Raw genomic sequence first — 22,176 nt, 5'->3', positions numbered from 1 at the left:
TCACTTGTAGAATGGAGAGAAATGCATTTTTATCACTGGCTTACTTCCCAACTAATTTAGTGCATGCTGAGCACCAGGAAGCTGCCAACAAGCTGGTCAGGAACTTTCACCGATGCACCTTCCACTTGACCTTTTATACAAGATTAGTATGTGTGTGATCAAAGTTATGATTTGTTAGGCTGTGTTGTCTCTTCACTGATTTAGTCATAAATCCAATAGTGAGTTATATCTTTCCATGCATTCACAGGTCTTATCTCTGTCTCTAGTTTTTTTTTTTTTTTTTTTTTTTTGGTTGTTGTTGTTGTTGTTGTTCCAAATATTGTAGATAGTAATAATCAAAATGTAGCAGTGGATGATAAGCAGTCTGAGTCAAAAAGACCTGGGTCCAGGTCCTTTCTCTGGCTAATTAGACGCTGTTTAAGTCACCTAAAATTCTCTGTGCCTCTAGGCAATTCCTTAAGATATATAAATTGCAGAGCTGCTGATATGCATTGGTAAGAAAGTATTTCTTCATCGGGAATTCCCAGTGTGAAGAAAACCACAGGTCTGAACATTTCTATCCACCAAAAAATAACATGGTATTATACTATTAAGTCTGCCAAATGAACCATAACCCCTGAGTTATATAGTTGGAAGGGCTCTTGGAGGTCACATACAGATAAAGAAACTGAGGTTCAAAAAAGTGATTTTCCCATGGTCACACAGAACATAACTGGCACAGATGGGCTATAATTGAGCTCTTCTCATTATACATGTAGGACTTTTCCCACCGTCTCCTGGGATTAACAAATAAATTAATCTACCATTGTTCCTACTAGCTGGGCATCCTTATAATCTCATACATGGGCCACTGAAGTAGACTACAAGTTAGTATGTCATTATTGAAGGTTATTTGGACTCCATCCCATACTCCTATTTATCTTTTATATAATCACCAGGTTAATTTCCTTAAAACAGTATGTTAGTAAAAAAAAAAAAAAAAAAGTACTGGTTAAAATATTTATTAGTTCTACATACCCCACAGTTTAGTATTTAATTAGTTGCCATCCTGTGGACAAAACTCCATTTCTCAACATTATGCCTTTTCACTGGCTATCCCCTTGCCTGAGATGCTTTCCCTCCTCACTTCTCCTTCCTGACTTCCTTTAACACTTAACTCTTCTGAGTTCAGAAAGCCCTCCCATCAGCTAGTGCCATCTTTTGAGTACTTGCCATTAACACTCTATACATATTGTATGTATCTGATAGTCTGCATATTTTCTTCCTCAAAAAAAATGTGAGCTCTTAAAGGCAGAGACCATATTTTGCTTCTGTACTTCCAAACGTGGCCTAGTGTCTGACTCTTAATAAATATTTCTTGACTAACAGAATGGTATTCATATAATCTCCCACTACTCTGAACAAATCATCTATAATCACCAAATTTGGCGCTCTCTGTTTTACTGACTTCCTGTCTTTGCTCAAGCTATTTTACTACCTAGAACATTTTTGCTTCCTCCTTAAAGCCACCTCCACATCTCTAAATGTTACTCATTTTTCATAACAGTACAAATCTCATCTTTCACTATGAAATGTCCTTCAATTACTCCATGTAGAAGTAATGTTCCTATCCTTTGAACTCAATAATATTACTGTCTACACTCACATCACATTAATTTGCAACATATTTGTACACGTCTCTTCTCCCCAGTTTGATTCCAAGGTCTTTGGAGGGTAGACACCAAAAATGACTACACATTTCTTCAACACCCAACACCACGTTTTTATAGTGTACTCAGAATAAATTAATAGAGTTTAGATACACTTGTGCCTTCTCCTTCCCATCATTAAAATAAGAGTCAGCATTTATATAGTGCTTTAAAGTTTTCAAAGAACTTTATGAATAGTACATGAATTTATCTTCATAATGACCTTTAGCTCATGTTATTATTATTCACACTTTGTAGAAGATACTGAAGTAGAAATTAAATGACTTGTCCAGAGTCACACAACTATTGAGCATGTGAGGTTGGCTCCAAACTCAGGTCTTTCTTTAACTTATCGGATATTACATTTAGAAACCCTGTAGTGTAGGTATGCTATGTGTCATGGATCACTTTGGTGGTCTAGTGAAGCTTATGGACTCCACAGAATTTATTTAAATGCATAAAATAAAAAAGGATTATAAAGAAAACAAATTATATTGAATTTATACAAACACACACACACACACACACACACACACACACACACACACTTTTTCCATACAAATATCCGGTAACTTCTGTAATCTATTCATGGAAAATAATGTAAGAATCCTTCCTTTAGTTGAACATTCTGCATTTATAGATGACAGAATTGAGGTATGAGGAGTTGAAATAAAGGTCACATTGATAGTTATGAGTCCAGATCTCCTCCCTTCATACAGACCTCCCTACCATAACACACTGTGCTTCCTCCTGGACAGCATTGTTTATTCTGGGATTTGCTGCTCATTTTGCTTTGGCTAAATAATTGGAAATGCTTCTGGCTATTGATCACAGATTGACAACAAACAAAGAAAGAATTTGAAAAGGAATAGCAAGGATTAGCTGGTTCGTAGGGATGAGAATTCTATTCTCTATCTCACTTTCTTCTGGTCCACTGGCAATTTGCTTCTTTCTTTCCCTTTGTACCTGAGTTTTTAGGCTAAAAGGGGAAATACTATCTCTTTGAATCAGATTTACTTTGATTTCTACTGAGTCTTGAAATTTTAGAATTAAATTAGGGCTCTAGAGCAGGAGTGTCTTATTTTTTTATTTCTCCATTAAAGTAGGAATCATCATAGGCTTTAAAGAAAAAATGTCAGGGAGAAAATAACAAATGATCTTTATCAATTATATTATCAACTAATTATTACTGATAATTATTATTCATAAATAATTATATTAATTATTAATGATGGTTATTAATATTAATCTAATCTGAATCCATAGCTCAATTACTTCAATTGATTTTCCTAGTGTTTTCAGCAAAGTCAAAGTTAATCAATTGTGAATGTTATTTTGTATTCTAGCATCGTGTTGTTTGAACTTTATGGTTTGATTCCTTTTAGCTGTGATAAACATCAGGAGATTGGTTTGGTGGACCATAAAATGAGGGAGTTAGATCAGATGGTATCCATGTACCCCTCTAGATGTAAATCTGCAATGCTTTGTAATCAAATTCCTTTGATTTTCAAGTAGCATACTTTCATAATCTGATAATTGACAAAGGAATTATAGAGTATCAGTGCAACCTCTAACTTTAAAAATAATGATGGTATTGGATCAAGTCTCTTTTAATGACAACTATAACCCCTGAATCAATTATTTTGATTTTAACCAGTTTGCTGCCTAACTCTTTAGAGTGCTTGTGTGTATGTGTGTATGTGTGTCTGTGATGATTTCCTTTGGTAGTCTTATGAAGCTTAAAGACTGCTTCTCAGAATAATGTTTTTAAATGCATAAGGAAAATTACCTAGGATTACTGTTATGCCACAGTCTCTTTGAATTGTTCTACTTAGTTTCCCTGCACTAGTTTCCCTTATTGTCCTGACTGAGTTTCCCTGAATTGTTCTATCTCAGTTTCCTTAACTGTTCTGCCTCAATCCCCTTAGTTGTAAAACCCCGCTCTGGTCCATTAAGACTGAGGACCAGTTGCTCTAAGGTTATAAATTGTCAATGTAAGACTCAAGATAAGGGGGAGATCAGATTTCCTGACTTCTAACTCCTTTTGACCTCAAGAATTTATGACACTACTCTCTAAAATATTCCAAAAGATAAGACTATCCCAGATACCTCATTGACATCTTTACTTCTGTTTATTCAGACACCTGACTCTGGCTTTTAGTAAGAATTTATAGCCTCCCCCCCCCCCCATCCTGACAGAACCAAATGGATCTGTGAAGAAGTTTCCCGCTTCTTTCCCCTCCTTTGTTTGTAAAAGGTATATAAGGATTTGGGATTCTTCCATTCATCGCTGGATACTTTGAGATGAGAGTCCTGTCCAGTCAATTATACTCTCCAATTAATAAAATGTTAAAAACTCTCTAATCTCTCTCCTGCCTCAGTTTCTCTGACATTATATTACCAAGGAATAATATTGAAATATAGTTATCAAGGTAATTTTTAAGAGTTCCTAGATCCTATATTAGGAACATCAGAATTAGATTATCAGTCTACTCGATTAACATTTCTTTAAAAGCTCTAAAGTTCTGTGAAACTCATATAGTCATAATATTTCCTTCATAAAAGACGCTAAAAGCATGTTTATCTTTTCTCTACCCATTAATTCTTTACAATTTCCAAATTTGGTATTTTCTAATCACTTTCTATCTTTGTTACTCCATCCTTCTATATATTTATATGTATGAGTTAGGAAACACCCAATTAATCTGATGATTACATAAGTAATTTTAACATATTTCTTTAATTTCAGCATTATGCACATTGATAGGGTCTTCATTACTTAACAATTTTATATAAATTTTATTATTTTTTGTTAAAAATGTTTAAAGTTAAGGAGATTAGCTATTTTAAAGTATATTGATTTCATCTACTTTCCATGTTATTTATGGGTCCACTTTCACGCTAGTTCTTTTTACCTGATATAATTGTAAAAGCTCTTATTATCCTACTTACCCCCTTTTAGCCAGCATTAACTCATCCTGTTTTATCTTCTTGTTGCCCTTCCTGGGGCCTTAAGAGCTTAAATAGTTATATTTTATATACTATATAATATTTTTTATTCCTTTTTATTGTCCATTTCCACGGTATATTTTTTTTACCTTCACAATCTTTAAGCAATCTCCTGTGAAGTACCATTTGTAACTATTTTTGACAATTTTGCATTCAGATATTTCCATATCAATCATGGAAATTTTCAGGATAATTTATTTTTCATGCATTTCCTACTCAGTAGCATTGTCCTATTTCACTGGTGTACACCATCTCTTTTTCATTCATAGAGTTTTTACAAATGTCAATAAAGCATTCAATAGCATACTTATATAGTTTACTGTGAAAATGAGGATTTAGGGAAAAAAATAGAGTATTAAGTCCTTTTGTCCCCAAATTTCCATCTTATTGCAACCGAGCAAGAATCCCTTGGTTCTCATAGTTCTTTTTTATTAGGGAATGGGAAATCAAATTCACTATCTAGGTCTTTGAAATTTTTTGACTTCATCTTTATCAGGTCTCTAGTTTCAGACCATGTTAGGCTAAAAGGAAATTTTTTTTTTTGGTAGGGTAAGGTGACTGGGGTTAAGTGACTTGTCCAGGGTTACACAGTGTTAAGTGTTTGAGCCCAAATTTGAACTCAGGTTCTCTTGACTCCAAAGTGGTGCTCTATCTACTGTGCCATCTAGTTTCCCCCTAAAAGGAACTTAATGAGATGGAGCTTATTTAGGAAGGTGATCATTTCTACTAAGATTTGTAGTATTGGGTACAAATAAGTAAGTAATCACTCTTTATACCTTGCTAGCAAACGAGATTTTAAAATATCAAATATGAAGCAAAGATAATAAAAAAAGGAAAACAAATGAAGACAGTATCAAATACTAAATGTGAGATTAAAAGCAAATGTCTTTCTTGTGAATGTTACCTGATGTTCTAACTAACCTTTTGAAATTGTTACACTTAGCACAGCCAGTACTTATTATGTTGACTTAACATTTCTAATTTTATAACAGATTTCAATGAAGATCACAGGTGATATTTCTCCAATGATATAAATTGGTTAAAAGCAGTACTTCATGGCTAACCAAACAGTTATGGATTAGATATGTAAACAATATCTAAATATGGAAAAAAGAAATATAAATGTATGAAAACCTAGAGACAATTCTGGAATTAATCAGATGTTCCTAATACATCTGTTACTGGTTTGGAACAAAGCAGGAACATTTATTCTTTCACATCCATAAAGTACCACTGCCAATAACTTATCAATAATACCAGAAATGCTACGCAGCAAAATATGGTAGATTTGCTAACCTTCCTAAACCCCATTTTCAGAATAATATGGATGAATATAAAAATCAAAGAAGATGCAATATTAGTCTCAGAGAAAATGGAGAAGGAATTATGATGTAACAAAAATCAAGTAATTGGTACTTTGATAAGTGACATGACTGCTTAATTGGTTCAGTTAGCAGACTGAAGAGATCCAGTTTAATGTGTTTTAATAACAATGGATAACTGACACATCTAATCTTTAATTACACCTGCCCCCTGTCTACCTTACAGGGATGTTGTGAGGAAAAATTAGATAAAATATGTGAAGTATGTTGAACTCCTCAGAAAAGTGGTGCTATATAAATTCAGGCCATTTATTAATATTACCATTACTTTGACAATGTGCTGGCCTAGTTTTAATTTCAAAATGCTACTATATCATAAATATATATATATATATATATATGATATTAATATTAAGAAAAAAGCTAAAGGCATTTGTAATAAAAGTTACATTTTCCCTTGAAAACATCATATGACTATATTTTTCCAATGTAGGAATAATTTGTTTTTCTACAGAAAAATTGAACAGAATTTCACTTTGTTCCTTTTATACCATTTGGATTTTAATGTCCATAAAACAAATTACTTTTCTACTCCCTCCAAATTTCATCCTTTGTAACAGTTTGTGACACAAAGCTGTACTTCAAATATTTTGAGGTTGACAAAAGTGGAAAACAAAAGTAGCAATTACTTCAAACTGAATAGAATAGATATAACAACTGACTATGCAAAAATAAGTAGAGTTAGCAAGGTAATGTTCCAGAAAAAAATGCTATGTTTTTTTTCTAGAAAAGAGTATCATTTTTGATAAATACAGATACTCAGAAAACCTTCTGAATAGAAAGTCTTCTTAAGTTAATTAACAGAATAAAGTTTTTGATAATTAGGGCAGAAATCTTCAATAAAGGCATAAACTAGAATATTGAAAAATTTTCCTGAAAACTCTTCAATATTAGTAATCTTATCATGGAGTCATCAAATCCTACCAAGATTTGACCTATGTGTAAGAACTCTTAGCTACTTGGAATCTTTATCTCTCACTTGATAAGAGGGAGAAAAAAGTGAACTGCTTTTATCTTTAATCATATTATCTATGACTAGTGAGGTCAGTTTGAAACTCCTGTAGAAATCTCTAAATAAGGAAATAAGCTTACAATATTTTAATACTAGGCAATTAATCTGAATTTATAAAAAAAATTAACAAAGCATTGGTTGCCTTAATTATTTCCCATACAAAATATATAGAAAGGCCATCTACAGAAATTATCTCATGACTTAATGACAAAATTATTTTATTCATCTAATATGTATGTGATTTTTGGTTATAAAAAAACAAGGATGAATTTTATGATATTATATTGATAATCACAAAAGATTTGGTACATTGAAGCTAATTATTCCCAAATAGAACATTTCATGGTTTTATAAGAATGAATTGTTATAAGAATGAAATTGTTAACAACACATGAAAACTGGTAATTATTTTATTTTGATGGCCCAAAGAACTTGATATTAAAGGGAATTCCTTGTCCTCTGATACTTTAATGGCATAATGGGAAAAGGAGGATTAGGAAAGGCTTAAAGAGACAGCAGAGAGAAGAAATAATAAATTAACCTCTAAAGAAGCTCATTATTTTGGATCTGAGGTTAAGAGAGCAGAGAAGACTGAAAGAGTTAGACCCTTTCCTACCAAAGTATATTAGAATCTCAGAGTTAGAAAAGAGCTCAAAGGTCATTTCTGAAGTAGGAATCCTTGCTATATCAACTCCAACTTGTTATCAGCTAATGTTTGCTTGAATAACTCCAGAAATGAAAAAAAAAATCATCACTTTTATAAACATCCTACTTTACTTTGGCTAAAATTCTTTCTAAGTGAAATATGGAACTTTGAAATTTCTATCCATTATAGCTAGCTCTGTTCTCTGAGATCAAGTAGAAAAGTATATTTTTTCTAAAAATATAACTCAACAAATATTTATTAAATACCTGCTATTTGCAAGTTATTGTGCTTGGCCTGCCAAATGACAGTTCAATTCAATCATTATGTTTAAATAAATAATTTGGTTGAATTATTACTGCTAGGTAGCACAATGATAGAATGGCATGCCACAAGTCAGGAATACTTATCTATCTAAATTGAAATCTGGCCTCTGATACTTACTACTTGTGTGACCCTGGCCAAGTCATTTAAACCACATTTGCCTCAGTTTCCTCACCCATAAAATAAATTGGAGAAGTATTGCTGCCAAGAAAATCCTAAATAGAATTCTAAAAGTAAGATGTGACTGAAAATTACAGAACAATAACAAAATTTTACATAATTGAAGACAATTATGTCTCTATATCTTCTCTTTTTTAAATTAAATATTTACAAGTGCTTCAATTATATAACTTCTTTCTACCATTCTTATCATGTTGATGAACCTCCTCTAGCATCTTGCAATTTGCTGATGTCCACAGTCAACTAAAACTGGACTCAATATGTCAGATGTAGGTTGACCAGGAAATAGTATAGGAGAATTATTCACTTTCTCTGTTCTGGACATTGGATTTGGAGTCAGCAACAATGAAGTTTGAATTCTGACTTGAGCACTTACTAATCTGATCCTGTGCAAATCACATTATCTCTTTGGACCTCAGTTTCTTCAACTGTGATATGGAGATATTAATAGCAACTCAGGATTTTTATGATGATGAAATGACATAATGAATACAAAGCAGTTTGTAAATCTTAAAGAACAATAAAACTATGGTGAATAAAAATATAAATTACTTAATATGATTGACTATCTAATATAGGTTTTTTTAATTTCTGGTTCTTTACATAGTGCCTGAAACATAGATGGTGCTAAGCAAACATATTTTTTATTATCAGTTCCAAATATATTTCTAAAAGATCATATGAGCAAAAAAATTTAATATAAAATCATATAGATAAGGCAGCTTTTCGAAGGGTCATAGTAATTAATAGTTTTGATGATATCTACTAACCTTTCCTCCTTTTCCTGTCAAAATAAATGCCAGAATTGCTGACTTTTATGATCAACAATATGGTATATCTATAGCATTAAAGCTCCAATAAGTCAATATTGTTTTGGGAATCACCATGACTTGAACCTTTTCTCTAACTCTTGCACAATCCTGTGTGGAAATTTTCTGAGAGCTGTTCATTTCATGTCAAACAAATCATCCTTTTCTATCTTGATATGATATTTTGGCTTTGCCAACAATGCAGGTGATAATTTCTGTCAAAAAGTAAGTGCAATCAATTGCAAGCCAAACTTTAAGGATGAGAAAGGAGACTTTTTGACATCATATACTTTCCTCTTATGTTTCTGGGACTTTTTTAACTATAAAAGATAAGTCTTTGAAATATAATTATCTCTCAGCTAAATGTCTTTTGATTGGAGCATATACCTCTTCTATATTTTAAATCACTTAGATGTTTTAAAGTTTGAATTAATGTGTGTTAAATATGTGACTAGTTTTCTTTTTCACAATAAGGACACTAACAATATCTCCTCAAAACTTTTCCAGTTAATTCCCTGTATCCCAACTAGTATATTGCAACTTTTTGATATACTATTTAAATATTACTTTGCTTATGATAAAAATATTTCCATGATATTTGGACACTAACCCTAGAATGTATTGTCTAAGACAGAGTTCTCAGCCTAAGATCTATGAACTTGTTTTTTAAAAGCATTTTAATGTAAACCCATATAAATCATCAGCATTCCTATATATCATCAACAGGATACTGTAGGAAGAGCTAGCTAGAACTACCTCACTTAAAGTAACATCTGTTCAATTCAATCATTATGTTTAAATAAATATTTTGGTTGAATATAATTTACAGCTTTTCAGATAGTATTACTGCTAGGTAGCACAATGATAGAATGGCATGCCACAAGTCAGGAATACTTATCTATCTAAATTGAAATCTGGCCTCTGCTACTAATTGTGTGACCCAGGCCAAGTAACACCTGGGATTACACCTATTAAACAAACCCAGGATGCATGTGAACAAAAACTTTGTACACAAATAAAATCAGATTTAAATAGATGGAGAAATGTTCATTGTTCATGGATATTCAGGGCCAATATAATAATCATGTCAATTTTTACCAAAAGTAAACTATATATGTAAAGCTTTTCCAATTAGATTATCAAAAAATATTTCACAGAATTGGAAAAATAGTATAAAATTCATTTGGAAGAACAAAAGGTCAAGAACATCAAAAATAAGTGGGGAAAATATTAAAGGAAAGAATTTTAGAAGTATCAGATCTTAAACTAATAAAAAAGAGTAATTATCAAAACTATCTAATACTGGGTAAGAAATAGAAAGGTAGATCAGTGAATCAGACTAGACAATTTATAGCAGTAAACAAATATAGTAATCCAGGATTTGACAAGTATAAAGACTTTAGTTTAGGGGATAAGAATTCATTATTTGGTAAAAAAGGTATTAGAAGAGCTGGAAAGCAGTCTAGTAGAAATTGGACCTAGACCAATATCTTATACCATTTATCAAAGTAAGGTCAAAATAGATACACCTTGATTTAATGGACGATACTATAAAATAATTTTAAGAACATAGAACATATTACTTATCAGACTTTTGGATAGGGAAACAATTTATGAGCCAACAAGAATAAGAGAATGTTTTGAGATGTAAAATGGATAATTTTGATTACATTAAATTTAAAAGGGTTTGTGCAAATAAAACTAATGTAGCCAAAATCAGAAGGAAAGCAGAAAACTGGAAAAAAATTTCATAGACTATTCCTCAGGTAAGGATCTCACATCTCAAATTTACAAAGAACTTTGTTAAACCTATAATAATATGAATCTTTCCCCAATTGATAAATGGTCAAAGAAAATGACCAGTAGTTTTTTTTTTTTTTTGATGAAGAAATTCAAACAATTTATAGTTATATGAAAAAATGCTTTAAATCATTATTGATTAGAGAAATACAAAAAACAATCTTGAAATATCATCTTATACCTTTCAATTTGACCAAAGTGATAGAAAGAGAATGTGATAAATGTTGGAGGGGATATGGAAAAATTGGATCTTAATTCATTATTGGTGGATCTGTAAGCTGATAATGACCATTTTGAAGAGAGATTTGAAATTATGTCCAAAGAGTTGCTGTCTATATCCTTGACCCAGCACTGTTAGGGTTCTTTCCCGAGATGATTAGGGAAAACCTACATGTTCCTAAAACTTTCATAGTATCTCTCTTTGTGGTGGCAAAAAAAAAAAGAAATTTCAGGAATGTCCATGGATTGGGAAATGGGTAAACAAATTGGAGTATATGTTCATGAACAAGAGTTGGTCCCCAAATTTTATCAGATGTCTGCTCAGTGACTAGTACCAGATATGAGAGTTCCTCTGAGTAAAACCATCAGAAGGTCATTGGAAAAGCTATGTTGATATTGCCTTCTGGTGAGCTTTTGCCATTAAGCCCACATTATCTGAAGTTCACATACTTCCATCTCAAGTTCACTTATCTTTAGCAAAGTATGGGAGGAGGGGAAAAACACTTTGATTTTGAGCCCAGTCATTGCTAATAAATCAAACAAATAAAAATTCATCTTGTCCTTATATAATAAGAGTTAAAGTTTTTTACTTTCTCAGAAACCAATAAATCACTTCTTTGTCTCCCAATTGCCTCTTAAACAGTTGAGTAAGATTATTCAAATTTCCCCAAGGTTATCAGTAATCTCTGCTTATGCGTTAATCCTTTTATAGAAGGGGGAGTTTTCTCTGGCTATCCCCAAGGCTGATAGCAATCAATCTCTCAGATCAAGGGTAAAAGAAGAGTAGAGGAATATATCAACAATGGCTCCAGTTATGAAGATCTATTCTTGGTCTGGTACCTCTGCTAAAGTATTGTGCTATAAGAAGAGACAGTCAACAAATCATTACTTGCCCTGCCTTCCTAGTGATTTTATTTTTCAAAAGTAACAAGAAAAGATAGAAGGAAACAAACATTCTGGTCTTGATTTTGATAAATGAGAAAGAACTGGTTGGTAAAATGGAATGAATGGTAGGAACCATTATCCAAAAACATGTGAACTCAGTTGTTTTTAATAGGAAAAATAGTGTTGGAAGGGGTGTAAAGCTATTCTCATTTAAAATTTGTGTTGCAGGAATGTTTGTGTTACGATCTATCCTAGAAATTAAAAACAAAACAATGAACTGATCATTGTTCCACAGATTTTAAAGTAAGAAATATATCATTGGTATGACCTCAAATCCATTTGAATTTATTGGTTTCTTAGGTGAATAGACTTTACCCATCTCTTGACTTTTCAAACCAGATGTTCAGCCTTAGACTTAGATCTTGGACATGCCTTCTTACTCTTTTTCCCATCCCCTTGCTTCTTTGTAACAATGTTATTCTTTTCTCATTATAGCTTTGTGCCAGCTCATTCTAGCTACACTTTTCATGGAGAGTTCTTAACTACATATGTGGGCCAAATATAATGTGGAACCAGGAAGAAAGTATAATTTCGTCTTCCTCCTTTCCCTCTTTATCAGGGATCTCAAAGGTATTTTTGGGCACTCTCAATTAGCATTTTTGGGGGATGAAGAATGGGAATTCAACAAGTGTCCATTCAAATAGTACCTGAAAAAGTGAACCTTTGGAGGCATTGTTGTTACCTTGTAGATTCCTGGGTATGAGCTGGATAGATTACTCTGTGGAGAATATCCAACAACAATAACAACAACAACAACAACAACAACAACAACAACAACAACAACAACAACAACAACAACAACAACTTTAGTGAGCTGCTGTTCTTCTAGGATCCAGGACTTGTAGCTCAGCTAAAACTATTTGCTAATTTGAAAAATTCTATGTGATAGTACCTAAATAATTTTTAGTGCTTGGAGATGACCAGGTGTTAAATATCTTAGAGATGTTCTGACAAGAGAAAATAAAGCTTAGTAGCTTTGAAAAACTACTAAGAAAACCACATATCCAAGTTAAATAAGAGCCCCTGAGTCAAAAGATTGGCTGTGTCTGATGTTATTAGATAGTACAATGCATTCTGATATTGTGCAATTAGGGAATAAGGAGAACTATTTATTAACTAAGAATTTTTTGCTAGGCACTCTGCTAAGCACTTTACAAATATATCATTAGGTCTTTACAACAATACTGGGAGCTAGGTATTATTAATCTCATTTTACAATGGAAGAAACTGAAGCAGACAGATTAAGTGGCTTTGTCTCAAGACATACATGCAGCTCTTAAGTACTGGAGGTCAAATTTGAACTCTTGCTTTGCTTTTTGTCTGTTGCGCCACCTAGTGACCTAACTGGGAAGCATCAACTAATCAGTTTTTGGAAAGATGTGTTGAAGATCATTTTATTTTGAATAAAAGACTAATTTCCTTTTTGGAGATGACAGATCACATTACAAAGCACGAGACCCACTTTAATGTGCAGCATATTAAATGCACAATCTGAAGATTGACCTCAGCCAATAGCTCAGCTGTGGACTTATTATTATTATTATGAAAAAAGATTCACAGACACTGGCACTGAACAGTACATAACCACTTTGCACCTACCTTGAAGAGGGTCAAATGAGATAACATTTGTAAAAAAGAGTACTTCTAGTATCTTTTTCAAGAAAACTCACAATGGGGTCACTAAGAGACATAACTGAAAGAATTGAATAACAATGTAGCACGGTGGCTGTCATATAGTAGGCTTTACATAAATGCTTAGCTTTTTCTCCTATCTTACTCCCTCTATGATATTTAGAGGAGAAAGAGATAATTTCTGCATAGGAAGATTAGAGGCATTTTATGGATGAGGCAGTATGTTATATTAACTTATAAATTAAATTAAACATATAAACATATCTCAGTAGACAGAGTGCTAACATTTGTGTAATTATTATGTAGTTTGTAACTTGAAAACATTCTAACCTGCCAGAATTAATTGAAGGACCTCAAATAATGTAAATAATTTTAATATTAGATATACATTTAGTTTCTGACTATATCACTTGAAGCTGCTTGGGCTTGTCTTCCAGGAAGGGATAAAGAAATGTTCATATCAAACATTTATTGATACAGAATCCCACTTTTTGTTACGCTAATTACCAGATGGTTTTTCTAGACCCCCAAGAAAAGTCAAGAGCAGCAGATTAAGAAAATACAGAATGGTGCCATATTATGCCACTGTATCCTGCTGTTTGGATCAATGTCACTATCAAATTCTGGTATACAGTAACTCTGGGGCCACATTGGTTTTACTATTACACATGGGTGTTGCTATGGGCACCAGTGCATAGAAGTTGAATACAAAGGATAGTTGCCAGTGGGAATAGAAAAGGAAAACCTGAAGATAAAAATGGATAGTTTCCAATTAAAATTACCATACTATAATTTTGTTAGTTATCAGGCTAAAGTACATAGCAGCTTAACTGACAAGAGAATGTCCTTTCAGGCATAATTTAACCTAGAGATCTCCGACTTTTTCACATGTGGTGTCCAGATGGTACTCTTTGCTTCATGTTGAGACCAGGAGGCATAAAGGCCATTTCCAAAACAGTGGCAAAGATAGCAAGCACAGATCAGAGACACACAGGGCCAGCTCTCTTCATGTACTCTATTGAATTGTATTATTGCAGCTAATCCTCCCATGTAAGCACAGGCACCTGACACAGAAGAGAAGAGCATGCTATATTCTGGGAATATTGCTAGAGGTCCTATCACTTTTAAAAAGCAGCTGATCAGATGGCTTAGTATGGCAAATTGATAGAAGGAGTCATAAAGAATATCAAGTAAATAAAATTTTGTGAAGAAAAGCAATTGCTTAATAATAAAACCTTGCACTAAGCTTTTAAGTGTTGGGCTATTTTAAGGTCTCATTAATAATACCTGCCTCTTCCATTTTGTCAGCAGGTATACCTTGAAGATGGTCACGATGCTAGAGGACTAGAAGAGGAGTAAATTGGGGAGAGTAGAGAAGACCAAATAAAAAGCAAAATTGCAATTAGTCACGTTTCTAGGGAAAGATGATCTCTCCTTCTGTGCCTAGAATGAATTTTACATCAAGCTTCACTACCTAAGGGATGCTGATAGACAAAGATGATGGAGGTAGAGGTAAAGGCAGTCGGGGAGTGGAGAGAAAGAAGGCAGAAGAAGAAAGACCAAACCCTAGATGTTCAAACTCCAGGCTTTCAGAAATAAAACAAACACCTCATAAAAGCCTGGGTAGAAGATAAGGCTGCCTAAGGGTAGCTCTAACTTGTGGTGTTGGCCATTTGCATAGGATATTAGCAAAACATCTATTACTGCATTCAACAAAAAGAAGTCTTCAAAAAGCTCTAGGTCTTTTAAAATTTTTTTATTTGGAAGTACAATGATTTTGTAAGTCAAAATTTGGAAAGGTTCCCAGTTTTTGGCAGTAAAATGATAATACTAGGCATATCATTTTTAAAACGGAATCACATAGAAGTTAATTCAGTCGACAAGGTCACTTTTAGACTTTTTTTCCTTATGTTTTGGACTCAAAATAATTCCCCAATCCTATTATATGAAGCAACAGTACTTACCATAGCAATCCCTGCCTCCTCCCATACACATGCTACCTCTGAGATAGACAGAGCCTTAAAGCAACAAAACCCCATGAGGAACTAGACTGTGGATAGTATGGGGCACAAAGAAAATGAGTTGTACGATTGGCTTTTATTGTATATATACACACACATACCTATATAAAATTGCTTGATTTTAACTTTCTCTTTTTGAAGAAGTCTTTTCCTTTGTCTTAGTGGTGAGCTTATTTAAAAACAGGGTTTCCTTGACTTAAAAGCAAATAATGTGCAAATAACACTCAGAGATCACTAAGGAGTGCTAAGTCCTGTGAGGTCCAACTTAATTTAAAGTCTCATTATAGAAGAAAAAAGATGTAAACAAAATCAGAAAAGATAACTTTTAGAAAAAAGATATAAATCTCTGTTTTTATTATATTCTACTTAAGATCACACATGAAAATATTTTGATATTTATTCATTTTAAGTAAATTTATTATATATATATATATAGTAAATTATCTTTAAGAAACTTTAGTGCAATCAGGAATTCCTGGATTAATAAAGTTGAAAATGTAGATTGAGTGACTTTTAGAACCATATCCCATGTTGTTAAAAATTCTACATACAGAATTCCATTTCACTGTAAGTGGATTAAGTATACCAATAATTAACTGTGATCCAAAAAAATAATCAGAAACTGATATATTTGTTTTATGGTCCTATTTGCTTTATTCATTTTTCCTTTAGATATTAACTGAGGTTTATTACAACAGATTTTTCCCTCCTTCTATTTTTTAAAATTCAGATTTATTTATAGCTTATTTTATTTTATTTTGGTTTGGAAACTCTCAGCATAGAAACTACTTTTCTTTTCGCATCATACATACCATAGAGCCTTGATAATTTTGCCTAGAGATAAGTTTAGTTACTGGTCATATAACAAATACAATTCAGAAGTAAACTTGAACCCAGGCCTTTCCAAAATAGGTCCTCTACAATCTACATACTCTAGCAAGCTTCCTCTCCTCTTCCCAAATATTAGGATTGTAAAAGACATATTTCCTAGGAACAAGTTGTACTTTTTTCAGATTAATTTAATATCATATTCAGAAAGACACTAATATTTCATAATCTCTTTCAAAAATATCTAAAACAGAGGTCCCTGATGCAAAATGGGATTATTTTCCTATATATCTCTTCAACAAATGAAAGCAATGTTTGTAAAAGTTGTGAATCTTTTACCAGTGAGCTCCAGAAATGGAAAAGCACATTATACTCAAAGTACAATTGTCTGTTACTGAGGTTTCTTTAAAAAAAAAAAGTAAGACTAAAAAGTTTTCACTTGAAATCATCAAAGATAAAATGAGTTTTAAAACATATAAATGAAACTGCCCGACAAACTATCCCTGAACAGATATAATTTTTTTTTAATCAAACCATATTGCTAGCCCAGCCTTCTGGTGGAAAGGCAGTATCATAGAATTTGTCATTCTTGTTGAACTTTTTAAAATAAAACATAATTTCTTAAAATAGTGTACAAAATTGTTTGATAACTATATTTTAATATTATTGCTTTCCTTTGTAATCCAACATGTTTTATTTTCTGAGTTCAGAAACATTGTTCCAAAAGGGGTCCATGGGTTTCACTAGACTATCAAAAAGGGTCCTTGTCATACACTAAAAAAGGTAAGAATTTCTTTTACAAGAGAAACCCAATAGATTGACTTGCTTGAAAATTGTTATCAATTGAATTTAGATGGGGAGAGGCCTTAGGGATTAGTCTAAGAATTTTACTCCTCTTATTTTACAGATGATGAAACAAAGATATTAAATTATTTGTCATATAAAAAGCATACAGAATTTGAATCTAGGCCTTCTGATTCCAAATTCATTGTTTCAATGTTTCTACTTATATTTTCTGGTATTTATCAGGACCTCTTTCTCAACCCTAATCTGCTGCTCCCCAAGGCAGATCTAGAAAAATGTATTTTTTCCTTAATTACCTTCAGCAATCTATTTCATAATTAAAGGCCCAGATCCTGTGAACACTTCCTGTTGAATCAGGAGCTATACAGAAGGCAAAAAGCAACCAATTTCAAATTAGACACATTCATATGTTTTGCTTACTAATTTTAGACCTGGCAAGATCCTAGCATTTTGGAATCTCAGTGGTTGTCTGCCTTGAACCATGGCTTCTGTTTCTCATCTGACTCCTAGGTTTTAAGTTTGTTTGGATCATTAGTATTCTTACCCTCTAGCTAGGTATCTGGACTCCTAGATTTTAGGGATGGTAATTCATTCCCCTCACTTCTGGCTTTGCTTCATCCAAATATTTTATAATTCCTAGGGCTCCTTTGTCTTTGATTCACGTCAGGTCCTGGAATATTCTTGTCTCTCTTTGTCCTCTTGGCCTTTTCTCCAGCCCCCATTTTGTACCTTATCACTTGCTCCCCTTAACCTTCCTCTTCCCCAGTTTGCCATTTATGCTCTAGAATGACAACACAGGGGAAAAAATAACAGCCTGAATCTTTGTGGAGAAAAAAAGCCAAATGTATTTATGGTATATTACTTTGTGATTTTGTTGTTTCCTTCTCACTATTGTTATATACAGTAATGCATTTAAAAGCTCTGACATCTTGGTACAGAAGAGAAGGAACAGAGGAGAGAGCAACAATCCAAACAAATTCATTTTGATTTCTGCTTTACCCCTAAACATAAGACTTGGTCTTCTCTGAAAGATTTATGAGGCTTCCCACCATAAAGGAGGTTGGATTACAGCTCTGCTTACTTTATAAAATGAAATTCTGCCATTATAGGCAAGAGTTCATGGCTCTAATTATTTCAATGCGTTTTCCCAGTCAATGTTTCTTGCACAGCTGAGCCAAACCCTCTCTTGCATATGCAGGTCATTTCATAAGAAGTCTAAGAGCTTCAACAACTTTGTGTGACCTTGCATTGAATAACACTGGAAAATTGATTTGGCTCTAGTAATAAAAGACCGTCTGCATTATCTGCATTCTAATTATAATTAATATAACCAGGATAACTGCTGTATTATTTACGATTAGAGCTATGGTGAGCACAGTGTAATAATAATCTGCTACATAATTTTTTATTGATCTGATGGCTTTATTGCAGAAAAAACAAAATGCTTACACCACCGCACTACTAAAATTGCCTTTCTTGACATGAGTGTTTAGATGGAGAAATTTCATTTAGCATTTCTTTTATCTGATCAAATTTCCATAGTTTTAATATCATAATAAGTATGATGGCAAAGGATCTTTCCATTTTCCTGCTCAGAAGACACAGAACAACAGGCATAATTCACAAACCTAGGTTTTCTATTCTTTACTTACTGGGTATCATTAATTCCTTGGCACCAGCAGTTGCCACACATCTCATTACCAGTGATGAGATGAGCCTCAGAAAGAGCTGGCTTTCAGTTTTAAGGGATTATCACTTCCTCTGAATGAAAAATCCCTTTGAACCACAGTGTGAATATAGTGCAAAGGGTCTACATTTTTCTTCCACTGAAAAAATCATGCCTTTAAAGTACTAGAGGGACTATTTAGTGAGACACCCAGGGTCAGGTGAAAAATCAAATAGAGGACTTTTCAGTTTTGTTAATAAGTTCTTGACAGTCCTGGCAATCAAATGATTTTGCAATCGCATGATAAGGTAAAGTATAAATTTTGAAGGCATGAACTTGGGTGGAAAAGCTGGGAATAGAAAATCCTATTTTGATATTAGCCATTGAGATTTTTGCAATAAAGTCATGGATTTAACAAAATGATAAAAAGTAGATATTTTATAAACTAAGTTCTAATTTTAATAAATAGGAGAATTTCAATTCACTAAAGGAATGAAATGGTTGAATAAAAATATACTAGTAATTGAATACGTAATTTTTAGGGGGGAAAAAACCCAACACATACTTTTCAACATTTGGTCTTATTTAGCAAAAAGTTCTGGTTACATTAACTCTCTAAAAGCTGGTAATCAGTATTGATTCAATAATAATCAGTTTTTAATATTACTACAAGGTAGAATGTCTTTTGATGGAAAAAATACTTTTCTGAATTAAAAAAAAACTATATATATGCATACACACACACACACACACACACACACACACACACACACATACTATTTAAGTTTAACCCAGTTCCCAACACTGTTATCCTTATCTAGTCCTAATTATAACTATTAAGTACAGTTGAAAGTGTTGGCTTTGGAGTCAGAAACCAGGTCCTACCTGTATGACTTTGGGTAAACAGAACATTCTCCCTGCATTTCATTCAAATTCTTTTTCTGTAAAATCATAGGATTGTACTATATCAGAGGTTCTTATCCCCCCACTCCCTTTTTGTGGATGTAGCATGGACTCAATTTGACAGTTTGCATGAAGTCTAAGGACTTTCTCAGAATACCATTTATTTATTTTAATTCTTAATTGAGGGAAATGCTCATTTTCAGTTAGAGGTCAGTAATAATAAATATGTAATTTATTTTTTCTCTATCCAAGTTAAAATTTTGAAATCTATTCTTGAATCCCTTGGGACTCTGTGGATCCCTGATTTAAGTATGCCTAGAGGAGATGATATCTATCTTTTCCACCTCTAAATCTATGAAGCTTAGAAGCAGGAAGAACAGATGTTGCTGTTTACATTTTATAGGAAAGGCAAATGAAGTTTAAGAATGTTAGATGTCTTGCTCAGGGTCATAAGGCAGGTGGCATGCTGGATTGAGTGTTACACCTGGATTCGGAAGACCTCCCTGCATTCAAATTCTGCTTCTGAGTTTGTGTAATCCTAAGCAAGTCACTTGTACTTGCTTCAGCTATTTCATCTTTTAAAGGGGTTGATCTCACTTTCCAGGGTTGTGAGAATCAAATGAGACAATGGTAAAGTGCTTTACAATATTTAAAGCACCATATAATGGCTAGCTTGCTACCAGCAGCAGCTGCAGCAGTAGTTGTAGTGGTAATAGGAGGAGGAGGAGGAGAAAGTATTAGATTTATGACTAGAATCAAGGATTATGATTCTTAACCTAGTTTTATCCCACCACATTCATGACTTATTCAAAAGATGAATTTAATTGCTAACACAATGCTTTGTACATAGTAAGCATTCAAGATATATATATATATATATATATATATATATATACGTTCATTAAACCAATGAATGAGTATTAGTGCAGACAATATTGTTTAAATGAGTGATAAACATGAAATAAAAATACTATGAACAGTGAAATTTCAACTGTTTTCCTGGAGTCATCATGGTAAAATGAATTTTAAACTTCATTCAGATTTTGGATTTTCTATTATGTTATTCCCCTCTGGATGGATGCTGAAACAGATACCCCCAAGGAAATGAAGATATAGTAATTATTGGAAGCACCAACTCTCTTTTAAGATATAGAGTTCAGACTGACTTGACATTAATTCTACTAAGAAAACAATAACCAAAGATATTTCCTCCATTTGTTGATGGGAAGTTGGTGATAGAAGTATGGAGTGAGAAACTAAAGGACAGGTAAATAGTTGCTCTTACAACTCTTAGAATATTTAATAATATCTAATGATAATAGTCATAGGCAGGGTGTTAAATGCTTTGTGACTTATCTCATTTGATCTTGATACCTGAAAGGTAGGTATTATTATTTATGCCCATTTTACAGATGTGAAAACTGAGCAAACATAGGTTAAGTTGACTTACCCAAGATTAGTAGCTAGTAAGTGTCTGTGGTCATATTTGAACTCAGATCTTCCTAATTTTGGGTCTGGTACTATCCCATGAGCTGCCCCACCATAAAATTTCAGGCATATGTAATCTCATCAACATTTTAAAAATCTAACCATCAAGTATAAAAAAAAAATCAGTATTTATTCATTCAAATATTTACTTAATTATTATATGCAAAATTATAATGCAAATGCAAATGCAATGCAAAAATATTATATGCAAAACACTATGCTAGCCACCAAAAGGGATACAAATGTCTTACCTTTAGAGAGCTAATAGTCTAACAGTAGTACATGAATGCATTATAGTTCTGTTTTTTAGTTTAGTAATTTAGTTAAGTGATAGTTGTAAGTTTTCATAAGGGGAAGTTAGCATATCTAACTGACATTTGTTGAACCTGAATATCTATACCTTATATATTTCTTTTGTTAATAAGTCAAATTATTGGTTGATGATGATAGACATATAAAGAAAATAATATTTTCAACATTGATACAGGCACAAATTATTTACTTGCAGGTTCTTGATCATTACAGAATGGCTAGTTTATGGTACTAGTCATGGTCCCTAAATATATTTCAATAAAAGAAATTGAATTTGTGTATACATAAGACAAGTACATTCTCATGGCACCCAAAGCATTCATATCTCATTATGAATTGACTACCGTACTGAACTGTAATGAAAATGAGTGAATGAGAGAACAGCAATAACTGTTAGCAGTCAGATCAATAGCTTTGAATTACTAGAATCAAACATTCAGAATTTTTTTTTCCTGTATAGGAAGAGAAATAATGAAAAAGTTTAGAAATGGAAAGATGTGTAGGAAAGGCA

The 22,176-nt window shown here is 32.8% G+C and overlaps 1 protein-coding gene and 1 long non-coding RNA gene across 5 annotated transcripts in view; one reads left to right on the top strand and one right to left on the bottom strand.

The window, feature by feature from the left end:
* Nucleotides 1–15,356, top strand: part of LOC116420678 — an 87,070-nt gene extending 71,714 nt beyond the window's left edge. For 2 of the 3 annotated variants that reach the window (XR_004231068.1, XR_004231069.1), the window contains exons 5-6: nt 12,447–12,581; nt 14,952–15,356. This is a non-coding gene — a long non-coding RNA (uncharacterized LOC116420678). The remainder of the gene's footprint in view (nt 1–12,446; nt 12,582–14,951) is intronic. The other variant, XR_004231070.1, reaches the window with a different exon arrangement.
* The window catches only part of ZFPM2 (zinc finger protein, FOG family member 2), a 543,440-nt gene that overhangs the window by 119,830 nt on the left and 401,434 nt on the right, over nt 1–22,176 (bottom strand). The window lies entirely within an intron of this gene.

This window comes from Sarcophilus harrisii, chromosome 1, assembly GCF_902635505.1.
Source record: "Sarcophilus harrisii chromosome 1, mSarHar1.11, whole genome shotgun sequence".
NCBI classification, from domain to species: Eukaryota; Metazoa; Chordata; class Mammalia; order Dasyuromorphia; family Dasyuridae; genus Sarcophilus; species Sarcophilus harrisii.
Note: the sequence above shows the minus strand (reverse complement) of the source record. Positions and strands in the feature narration are given on the sequence as shown.